Below are 11,262 nucleotides of genomic sequence, written 5' to 3' on the forward strand. Positions count from 1 at the left end.
GGTAATGACACTAGTGATTATACCTATTTTGGATAGTTTCTCCATGAGTAATGGGGGGACGTGATTGGAATATCTCTAGCTATCTAAGTGATGATTCATGTCAACCATTGTTGCTTTCATTGAAGTCAACATTGTTGAATCTCTATGGATTGAAGAATTGGGGATATGAGCGGTCGATGAGTATAGAAAGAAATCATACACAAGGTAATCTTCAAATACTAATTGGACTAATATTCACTTTGAGATTCTACAATTTGAAGTTCCCTTGGATGATATCTAGTATTAGTAGTAGTACAAAATTATTCTGAACTTATCTATGGAACCTCCTTTTTTTCTCAAGTATTTGGATCAAGCCAAACCTTTGATAGGTTTGGCTTTAGAGTTATGCTCTAGCCCCTCCTCTCTTGGAATCAACTCTATAACACCAAAATTAGCTTTTGTGCTTGAACTAGTGACCTTTCATTCTCGAGGGAGCAATTTTGGATACTTTATTTTACCTAAGGGTTAAGAGACTACTTTATGAAACCCTACTTCTCTTAAGTGAGGGAAGGGATCTTCTTCTAAAAACTACTTGTGAATTGGCCATATTAATGGTAGCCAATGCACTTGAAGGGAACATGCACACACTTAGAGTGTTGTACAGGAGTCTAGTTTTTATATGAATTTCTATTGCCTTCTTCGAAGTTAACATTCTATATTAATTTGGGTATTTGTACATGCGTAAATGTGGTTCAACCCTATCTAGATATATACTTATTTTTCTCCCTATTTCCTTAAGAAATTCAATGTTGCAGTGGTTAAGCACAGAACATACCATTGTTATCTAAAATTAACAATATGACTTTACATTATTGATTATTATAGCCACATGTTTTGAAAATGATCTTCTCATGTTTCTCATCAATTGTGTGTCATAGTGGCTATTAGATGTAGGTATCTTGACAATAACCACATCTCTAGATGGTAGTTCATTAATGTCTGGTTTCCCATCAATCTCGATAGTATGGGGAATATAGAAGGCATCTTTATTCAGAGCAAGCTTCCCAATAGTTTTTGAATATGAGTCCTAGTCATTAGCTGTTATTTTATCTTTAGGTCTGCAACTTACCTTTCTCTTTGTTACTTCTGAGGATACCATGCTTCCCTTTGCTTTATCATTTTTGCAAAGCTTTTGTTATGATATTTAATTTTTTTTATCAAATTATCCCTGTCTTAGAAACACTTTTCCTAGTTACCTTAATCCTTTTGATTCTGGTTTTGTATTACCTAGTTTTAATCCCACAACTGACCAAGAGCATGGATCTGATACCACTAATAATCCATCTCAAAATTTCTTCCAAATGTCATTGTGTCTTCTGATTTTGTTGGTTTTTCTTTTAGTGAGAGCCTTTGTCAAACATTTTGAGAGTATATTGATGTACGAGTATTTTCTTGTTTGTCATACATTAATAAGGAGAGAGGTTCAAAAAATTAAATACATGAATAACCCAGATCATAAATATAAATTATAGGGAGCCCAAAATATTACTTTTCCACTGAGAGATGCATGTTATAGCCCTTTAAGGCATTATTTCTCCATTAATGAAAACCAAAAAATACATAACAACAAGATATAAACAAGAGCATAGTGCATAGGTAATATAAAGGAACCTAGAAGGAAGTGGTTGCTAAAAAAAATGTCAACACGGAGTCATTTTATAAGAATACTCCAGCTCTAGATCATAGAAATATGTTTCTGAGGTACACAGATAATAGCCAGTCATGTAAATCAGGCCAAATACAATACATATTAGTCCAGAAATGAAGAAATTTGTGGTCCCTAGGGTCAATATAGTGCTTGGACAATCATTATTGGAGATCTCTTCTTGGAAAAGGAATTTTGGGAAGCTAGTGGCCTATGATTTTAGCTTCAGATCATCTCCTTTCACAAGGGATTCAACCCACTAGCTAGAAAAATCATGCCTCAATGTTCAATCCCAAATCTTGAAGATGATTTTTGGAATTGCAAGATAGCTTAGTCCTCCTGTAAGTTAAGAAACTAGACCCTTAGTACTACAACTCTCCCTAACACCTTGAGAACTATAAATCAGATCTAGGAATATGTTGAAGCCCCAAAAATCGGGTCGAAAACAAGGGGGATACCCACCCGGTCCGGACCTTGGTTGGCAGCTCCTTATCCGTTTGGTATATCGGGTCCGACTGGGGATAATGGGACCAGTTTCCCAATTGAAGGGTGTGTGTGTGTGTGTAGTTGGATGATGCTGATCTAAGAGTACTTAAAGCTAATTTAATTCAAACTTTTAAACTAACTCTATGCTATTGTAATCTAATGAGAAACAACAGATCTAATCTATGCTAACCCGGGGTGTATTTCTTCTATTATGCGATCTAAAGATATTTCAAACAATAACTGGTAATAAAGATCATTCAGCTATCATAAGAATAGAAATCAATTAAGATAAACCACTTTGAATAAAAAGTTAGCCAAAACGGTTGTGAATAGCATATCGCATAATAAGTTATTCATATATCAAACATAAATAAATGACTCCACTGTACAAAAGTGCCAAATGGTAACTCACACATTCATGCAATAACATATAAACAACTGAAAACTGTATATCACGTTAAGAATATAAGCAGAAACGGTCAAGAGATAAAAGTACCATTTATGACTGGTTCCACTCGTAAGCTTCAAGCAACAATGATTTATCTCTCCTTGCTCTAACATCTACTAAGAGTACAGAAGTGCAACATCAGTAGCAGATATCAAATGCAAACATTAATAAACCTTGATCCATCCATTCTTCAAAACCCCCTCCGAGGGTGCAAAAGTGCATGTTCTGAGGAAAAGTTTTTTGACAAATTTCTGGACCCTTCTCCTAATGCCTGAGAAGGGTTTAAATACTGCTAACTAATTAACTTAATTACATAAATTTAGGATACGGTTTTAAATGACCACCCTTCTGCTAAAGCAAAACTATTTCTAAAAATTGAATCTAATTCCTAACCATTTTTGTATTTGCTCCTTAGTGCTGCAAGCATGCAACATTCGCCTGGGAAGAGTCGGTTGGTCGCCTTCTGCTTTCGTTTGAGCTATGAAAATAGAAATAACAAGTGCTGGCACCACCTTCTGGTAAACTAGAAGATATTTTCGAGAACCTTCCTCTGGCTGGGTGTATTCATTGCGTGTATACTTGGTAATAACCCAAATTTCTCTCAAACTGATTCTGCTTTTGCTATTCCAGTTTTCGGCCTTGCGAATGACTGAACAAGTTAGGGACTTTGCTCTCTGAACAATTTTCTGCATCAAAAACTGCCTCTGTTCTTTGTTCCGGGCTTTTCTGGTGCGTTTTCCTTCTTTAGTGCCCTTTTTCCTTTACCGGGCATAAGCTTCAAGATCTTTTTTAAACATGCTGCTTTTGTGCGCCTTTGACTCTGAGCTTTGGGCGGCCTATTGACATCGGCATCTGTTGAGTAATACTCTGGAATCTGTGGTCCTATTGCATGCGGCATCCGTTTATGAAGGGATCTCTTCTCTGTTCTCCGAGCATTGACGCTTTCCCCTTTTCCTTAGATGTTTCCTGCACATTGCTTCATGTTATTTCCTGTCTTACAGTTTATGCAAAGGAAAAGGGTAATGATAATAAAGATTGACATGAAAGCTTTAAGCGCTTATTAATGCATAATCATGACACCCATAGTGAACTGACTCTTCGAAAAACACAAAACTGTCCTTCTTGAATACTTTGGCGTACATTCATTAATTTCTTTTAAGGCGCACGCCCAATTTTGGTTTACGGACAACTTTCCTTGAATACTGCGCCGAGGAAAATTCACGATGGGTGATTTCTGCGAGGATCACGTCATCAAGATGTGTCATCGCAAAAATTCATCATCGCATTCATCGCAGATCGCAACATCGTAGATCACAACATCGCAGATCGCAGCATCGCAGATCGCAACATCGCACTTAGTCATTCAATCATTGTGTGCTGCTTACGCGATGTTGCGATATGCGACGCTGCATATCGGCCGTCGGAGATTTCTTAAGATCTTTCATTTCAGAGCGCTTCGTAATGTATGCGACGCGATGAATTTCGCGTCGCTTCTTCGTAGTTTATTATGCTCATAAGAAAACGTTTTATTCTCTTCTCATGATGTGATAAAGTTTTAAGGAGTTGAATACAAAAATTTTCATAAAATGTTTTTTTTTTTATTTTTTATTAAGGGTCTCCATTTGCTTGGTGTTATTGCTAATACTAAACAAAGAGGGGGGTTGTTGGTGGCCACAACAATGGCGATTCACTGGGAAGAACCAGTTATCTCTGCTTTTATATTGAATTTTAACTTCCAAAGCAGAAAACTTTCCATAAGTCTAAATTTTGTTATGGACAGATAGAGTACGTTATGCCTTATCCTATCAATGATATTTTGTTTCAACCTTTTTCTATTCCAATTGTTTGCTTCCTCAGGCTTTGTCCTTGTATTTACATCAGCCATTACTTGGTCTTTTAAAGATAAAATAAGGTCTTCTCTGTATGCTGGCTTTTAAAATATTCTCATTTGCCGAATGTAGAGCCTCTGCTGCCAGCAGGCATCCATAGCCTCGACAGGGTTACCTGTTACCCAACAATGATCCTTTATCCTGCTTAAGGCTATTTACAACTTTTCAGAGAAAAACCCATTTTGACACTTTTTTCCTTTTTTATTCTCTAAAGAACAATGTCTTGGTTTGGTGGCCAAATTATGACACAGTCATTCACTTGATTTACGCTTTTGCTGAACAAGCTGGCTCGTGATGAGACCCCTTGTATTTTGATTGCAACAATCTTGAGTCGTTGCCCTATTTTGGTGGACAGTATTGGTAAAGTTAGCAAGTTATAAAATTTGTGATCATGATAAGCCGGCTCGTGATGAGACCTCTTATTCTTTGAGATATAGTGTTTTCTCGGATTGTTCCTCTGAATGCTGCAATTTCCTTTAGCAGGGAGGAAATCATTGTTTTTCCTTAAGAAAGCTCTGGACGACAATAATAGAGTTTGAAAACAGCAGCTTTACAGAGAATCTCCATGTTATTATTGATACCTTTCATTTCGGTGATTGTTGAGTCCTGAAAATGTCATTCATTTCCATTACACTTTCACTATTATGTCCATTATATCACCTCCATTTCACCTCCATTTCACTACTATGTCACCACATTCATCCCACTTTCATTATCATTGGGCCACCTTTATGTTTTTCCAATATTTATTATTTATAAGCCTTTTAAGTGAATTTGTGGTTAAACATTAGAAAATAATGTGCATATGCTTATACCTAACAAATGGGTTGAGATTGTTGACATGTGTAGATTGAAAGGAGGATTCTAGAAGACCCTTATGTGGCACTCTAAGGCCAAATTCGAATTTGGTTGGAAAGAATCATGGGATCATGAGGATATGTGTCACATCTCCTAATTGTATTGTAACTCTAAAAAGACATGTGTCTTATCAGTTCCTATTTTGATTAGGACTCTAGAGGTAGAGGGAGAGATTCATGGACTATCATTAATGAGATGGCTCTCATCTTTTTGTATAAATAGGAGATCTCTCTCCTTCACTTGCTAGTCTTTTTCTTAGTCCTTTTAGCTTGTTAGTCCCATGGCTTTTGAAAGCTTTGGAGAGCTTTGTTGTACTTTGCACTTTTGAAGAAATTGAATAAAGCTTTGATGTTCTCAACATGGAAGGAGATGTGAAGTAGATGTCATGGAGCATATTAGGATGTAAGGTAGAGTAGATTTCATTTTGTAAATATTGCTTTGTAGAATGTAAGGTAGATTAGATTTTTCATTCATGCAATTTTAATTCATGCAAGTGTGTTTAGTTTTGCTTTGATTTCATAGGTAGTAGGGGGCCCCTGCCTTGTATAGTTGTCACTTTAATTTCTTGCATTTCTTTTTCTTATTTCATGTATATTAATGTACAGATGTCTTTACTTTATTTTCTTGTATTTCTTTTTCTGATTTTCATGTATATTAATGTACAGTTTGAATTACTGCATTTTATTTTCTTTTTAACATGTATATTATTGTACATAAATTGCTTTCAAGTTGATTGTAGATTAGTGATGCACATAGCCTTTTAATGAACTAATGACGTGATAGAATCATCTTGTCCTTTTGCTGAAGCAGCAAGGATACTGGGTCTCATAGTCATTCTCTCATTATTTGATTATTGCATTTTATTTTGATTGAACTAGTTGTATATTTACACTTTTGTTTAAATACTAACTCCATCAATAACATGTTTTAAGTTCTTTTGAAGTGCTAAGTTTTGGAAGTTACCATTAAAGAAATAGGCCTTGTCTTGAAATCTTTATCCATACTTGTCCTTTAAAAGTATTCTTAAGACCTTAGAAAACCAACAAGAACAAAACCCCAAAAATAACATAAACTATAAAACAACGAAGTAAGAGAAAGGTTAACTAAGCACATATAGTGCACCACACTTCATCAGTTTACGATACCCGGATTGATAATTTATGTAGAGAAATTTAAGACGTTAAATTGACTAGACATTTTGGCGTCGTTGCCGGGGAAGTGTAATTAGGAGACCTTATTTCTTACATCTGAAAAAAAATTAACAATTCTTGAGTATGCTCTCCTCCTGCACTTTGTGTGATCTAGAGGATCAGGAAAATGATTGTTAAGTAAAAAAAAAATAATAATTCTTGAGTATGCTCTCCTCCTGCACTTTGTGTGATCTGGAGGATCAGAAAAAGAATTGTTAAAAAAAAATAGGAGACAAAATAAACTTCATCACTTCAATTGATTCAAGAAAAAAAAAGGAGAAGAGAAAAAAAATAAACTTCATTTCATTTCCATTTTCACTCCATGCCATCCATTTCATCAATAAAAGTTATTTCCCCATGATCATTTCCATTAAGATTGCCTAACTATCTCTATTTAGCTAAGTGGTTGCTGTGATACTAGTTTCCGCAACTGATACCGGTTTCTGCAGCTGATAGCACTCTGTTTTTCAAACTTACAGTCAAGATGTTAGTGCAATAAAATGAAAATGCAGGAATGACTAAACAATATAAAAATTCACAATTTCAGAGAAAAAAACAATCTATGGCTATCTCCATTTCTAGTTTTCGCTGTGGCTTCAATAAAAAAAATCTGCCTCCTTGATCAAGCTTTGGCCTTAAAACGAACCTGCAAAAGAATTACATCTCCTTTAGTTGTTTTCATGTCTCTTGCAAACAGCAGCATCAAATCAATTCTTTCATCTCTGTGTAGGCTCTAAAATTAGAGAGAAAGCAGCGGTATGCAACAACATTGCATACTGTTTATCCCTATACATGTGTTTTTTTTTTGGTTTGTTTGTTGTGTAGACAAAAATTAGCAGAAATCTAATGATCATAACAAGGGAGACCACCCAATTCCTGAATCCATGACTTCTGTGGGCTTTCTCTGGGAATAAGCTCCTCATAGTTGTTCATTATGAAAACCCTTCTCACATAAAGCTTAATATTGTTGAGCTTCTTCTTTGTATCAAAGAAATCGAATGGAGCCTTCTTCGAAACAAAGAGAACAGCCTTGAACTCCAATTGACCCTCTACAGAGAAATGCTTCATGGCCAAGTGATCCTCCCAATCATTGGCGAGACTCTTATAGAACGATGCATACTCTTCCTTTGTAATCTCCTCTGGCTTTCTCATCCAGATGGGCTTTTGCTTGTTGACAAGACTCCATTCATGCGACACTTCCTTTACCTTCTTTTTATTCTTATCTTTCTGCTTTTCCTCCTCCATTTCCTGGATATCCCCTTCATCTTCCTTCTTCTCCTCTGTCTCCTCTTTGTCGTCACTGACCTCCTTCTCGGTGGTCTTCTCAGTCCACAAATAAATGGGGTAGCTAATGAACTCGGAATGCTTCTTGATCATATCCTTCAACTGCCTCTCCTCCAAGTATTCCATATAAAAAAAAAAAATTCAAAATCAATTTCACAGCCGAATGCAGAACTGTTAACTCAGGAAAAATGCGTAAACACAGGAAAAACGTCAAACTTAAAACATTCGATTTGCTCAAATGGAGACGAATTTCAAAAAACTAAAACATGGGTTTTTTTTTCCAGGTGGGTTAATTAGATAACCCAGAAACTGTTTGAGAAAATTCGTGGCGGTCTGGGAGAAATCGTCGGTTCTTTGGAGCCTCTTTTTTGCCGCCGCGTGAAAAAATTGAGTTATTAACTGACAGTTTGATGTATTCCGCGTGCCTGAAGAAGGATAACGCCAATTTGATTATGTGCTAGACTCTTTGCCATCATGTCCTCTGTCCATATGCCACCCATTGCAATTCATTAAGACCTGTTAAACGGCAGTTTCAATCCAGCACGGCTCTGTTACGTAAACCAATTGCATACGGCTCTTCACAGCCGCATAACTCCCACTGCAAACTCACGGTTGTGCTTCAAACCTTGATTACACTCCGTTTACCAATAGACCCATGTGACCAACAGTTAGCACACTGTGTGTACTTAGTTTCACCCGGCATCCCAAGCGATTTCATCCATCAAAACATCGAATGGGGTATCGATGTTGACAAAGTTTCCACCAAACAATAAAAAAGTCTGCCAGACGAGATGAGACTAGCGATACCATCGCAACAAGAAAGGTTTACAATAGCTGTTTGCTTGTTACATATGTCGATATACATTTTGAGGATCATATGCAAAGATATCCAGGGAGGGGCTAGAGCCTATAGCCAGAAGACAATGTTTATACGCATGTTGAAACCAAATCTTGTAGACAGAGTCATCACAAGTTTTGGAATGATTGCAAGATCTTGTTGGATATGAAGTATCTATTGAGGTTGGACAACAATTTGTTACAGCCTTCACTCCTCCACATTTTTTTTCTATTCCACGCACACAGCTACTCCATTTCATAGTACTTTCTACACTTTGCACTTTCCGCAGCCAATACAGCGTTTCCGCAGCTCACATAGGCTTTCCGCAGCCAATCCCGGATTCCGCAGCTGTTTTGTTAAACTCTAGGTTGCAGGTGTCATCAAGCAAAACAAGTCACATGGGTAGCTAGGGAAATGTCAGTACATGGATGGTGTCCTATTCATTTGGTCAAATTTGATGAAAAAGACCCCGGTCAAAGGGAAGTCAAATTGTGTATTATCACAAAGTCGCCACACTGAGTCGCCACACTAAGTCGCTGCATGTCAAGAAAAAATAATAATTTTGAATCAATGAAATGAACAAGTTATTTTCTCACTTTTCTGAAGGTATTGATTAATTTTGGACTGATAATGAAAGATGAATGGCTAACTTTTTATTCAAGATTTTTAGCTACAAAGTTGTTCCCCAATTCCGCAGCCAGAAAAACCTCATTGTTCAAATCAGCCTATCTTTCTCATACAAAATCAGATTTTGATGATTTAAGTACCATTGGAAAGATCTCAACAAGATCTATACAATGAGAAATCCATCATTTGAGTTTGAAATGGCAAATAATGAAATAAATTGCTGAAAAGAAGCAACATCAACTTGAAGCACTAATTCCAAAGCAGGTATAAATTCTTTTGATTTTTCCTTTGAAGAACTTGTTTCATTAATAAAAATTCTTAGTTTTGTGTGTAAATATCATAACTAGAGAGATTGATCACCTCTCTCCTTTGATAATCTTACATTCCATTGCAGAAGAAGTATTAGTTTTTTGCAGGTTTCAAGAGGAAGGACAAATGACTACAAGAGAATGGTGTCTCTCCAAGAGACCAATTTGTTTCATAAGAGGATGATCAACAACAAAGAGGAAATATGCTGATGCAAAATCAGATCCAAACACTTGAAAAACTTTCAGATATTATTGTCTCCATCACATCCATCCATCGCAGCCATACTTCACAATAAACCATTCACCTCATTTTCCTCCATATTTTCCATTTTCATTCACATACACTTTCCATCTCTTTTTGTCCATTCATAACCCACAAATAAAAGCAAGAGGCTCATTCACATGATTATTGCCATTGCCATTTCTGTTCTCCATTGCCATTTTCCATTTTCATTTTCCATTCCTTGTCATTTTCATTCCGCAAATAAGCCCTGCTTCAATGCAAATTATTGAGTCCATAGTCCTTTGAGTCTAAGTTCTTTGTAAAAACACCTTGAGGCTTGCATGCCTTAATGGCAAGTCCTCATGCTGACAAACAATGGGAATACATTAATGTCCCTTTTTTGTTAGATCTTCTAAGTGACTCGACATCAGCAAATTCATTCGTACCTAGCAAGATGTGTTTGGGCATCTTGACTCTCTTTGTCATCAATGGTGAGAGTTCTCGTGTTGACTAGTGACATCCATTAATGGCCACTAAGCCAACAATTTCCTACTATGTTTGACATCAGAACATCTTTTCACATAGTAGGAATTGTGCCAATGAGTTTTGAAGACATGAAGACTATTATTTTCAGCATTTTGGAGCAGATTCAACAAGTTTTAGTAGAAGCAATAAAAAGTCATCTTATCTCTCTATCCATGACTCCTCTTGATCAGCCACTTGAAGAAGAAAATGATCAGAAGTTTTCAGCCACCACACATACAACTCATCCATTCCAAAGGGTAAGTGAAGGTACAAAATTTTCTAACTTTTAACCATAGAATTCCATAAAAAGCTAGAATGATAATTGTTGGAAAAACATTTCTCTTCCTCATTTCATAAAATTGCCAATACCATCAGTTGGGGGGGGGGGGGGGGGAATACATTCATATTCATATCTTGCCATGTCCATATCATATTCAAGAGCTCACATACTTCCAACATATATTAATTATTGCATTTCTATTATGAGCATACAATGGCTTTTGAAAAAGTGCTTAAAGGATAAATTGGATACAAACAAAATCATGGTTGTCACACAAGAACCAACCATTATGCAATCCAATAAAGATATACTTTGCAACAATAATCAAAATATCATTATGAAAAGTTCAAAGATCAAAATAGAAGGCAACAAAAAATGTTTGTAACACAAGAACCAACCATGTTGCAATTCAAGTGAAACGCTTTGCAGAAATATGAAGTTATCAAATGATATCATGCAAAGTGAAGCCAAAGCTCAAGGATCAAAAGAGTTAATGTAATATATATTGCATGAGGACATGCAATAGCTTCAGTTGGGGGGTATGTTGAGTCCTGAAAATGTCATTCATTTCCATTACACTTTCACTATTATGTCCATTATATCACCTCCATTTCACCTCCAT

General features: G+C 36.2%; 1 pseudogene; it reads right to left on the reverse strand.

Annotated features, from left to right (window-relative positions):
* Positions 1–7,398: 7,398 nt before the first annotated feature.
* LOC149217733 (heat shock protein 90-1 pseudogene) lies at positions 7,399–7,965 on the reverse strand (annotated as a pseudogene).
* Between the last annotated feature and the right edge of the window lie 3,297 nt (positions 7,966–11,262).

This window comes from Pinus tabuliformis, chromosome 1_1 (assembly GCF_031772625.1).
Source record: "Pinus tabuliformis cultivar Carrire ecotype Pingquan chromosome 1_1, CPIR1, whole genome shotgun sequence".
Lineage (NCBI taxonomy): Eukaryota > Viridiplantae > Streptophyta > Pinopsida > Pinales > Pinaceae > Pinus > Pinus tabuliformis.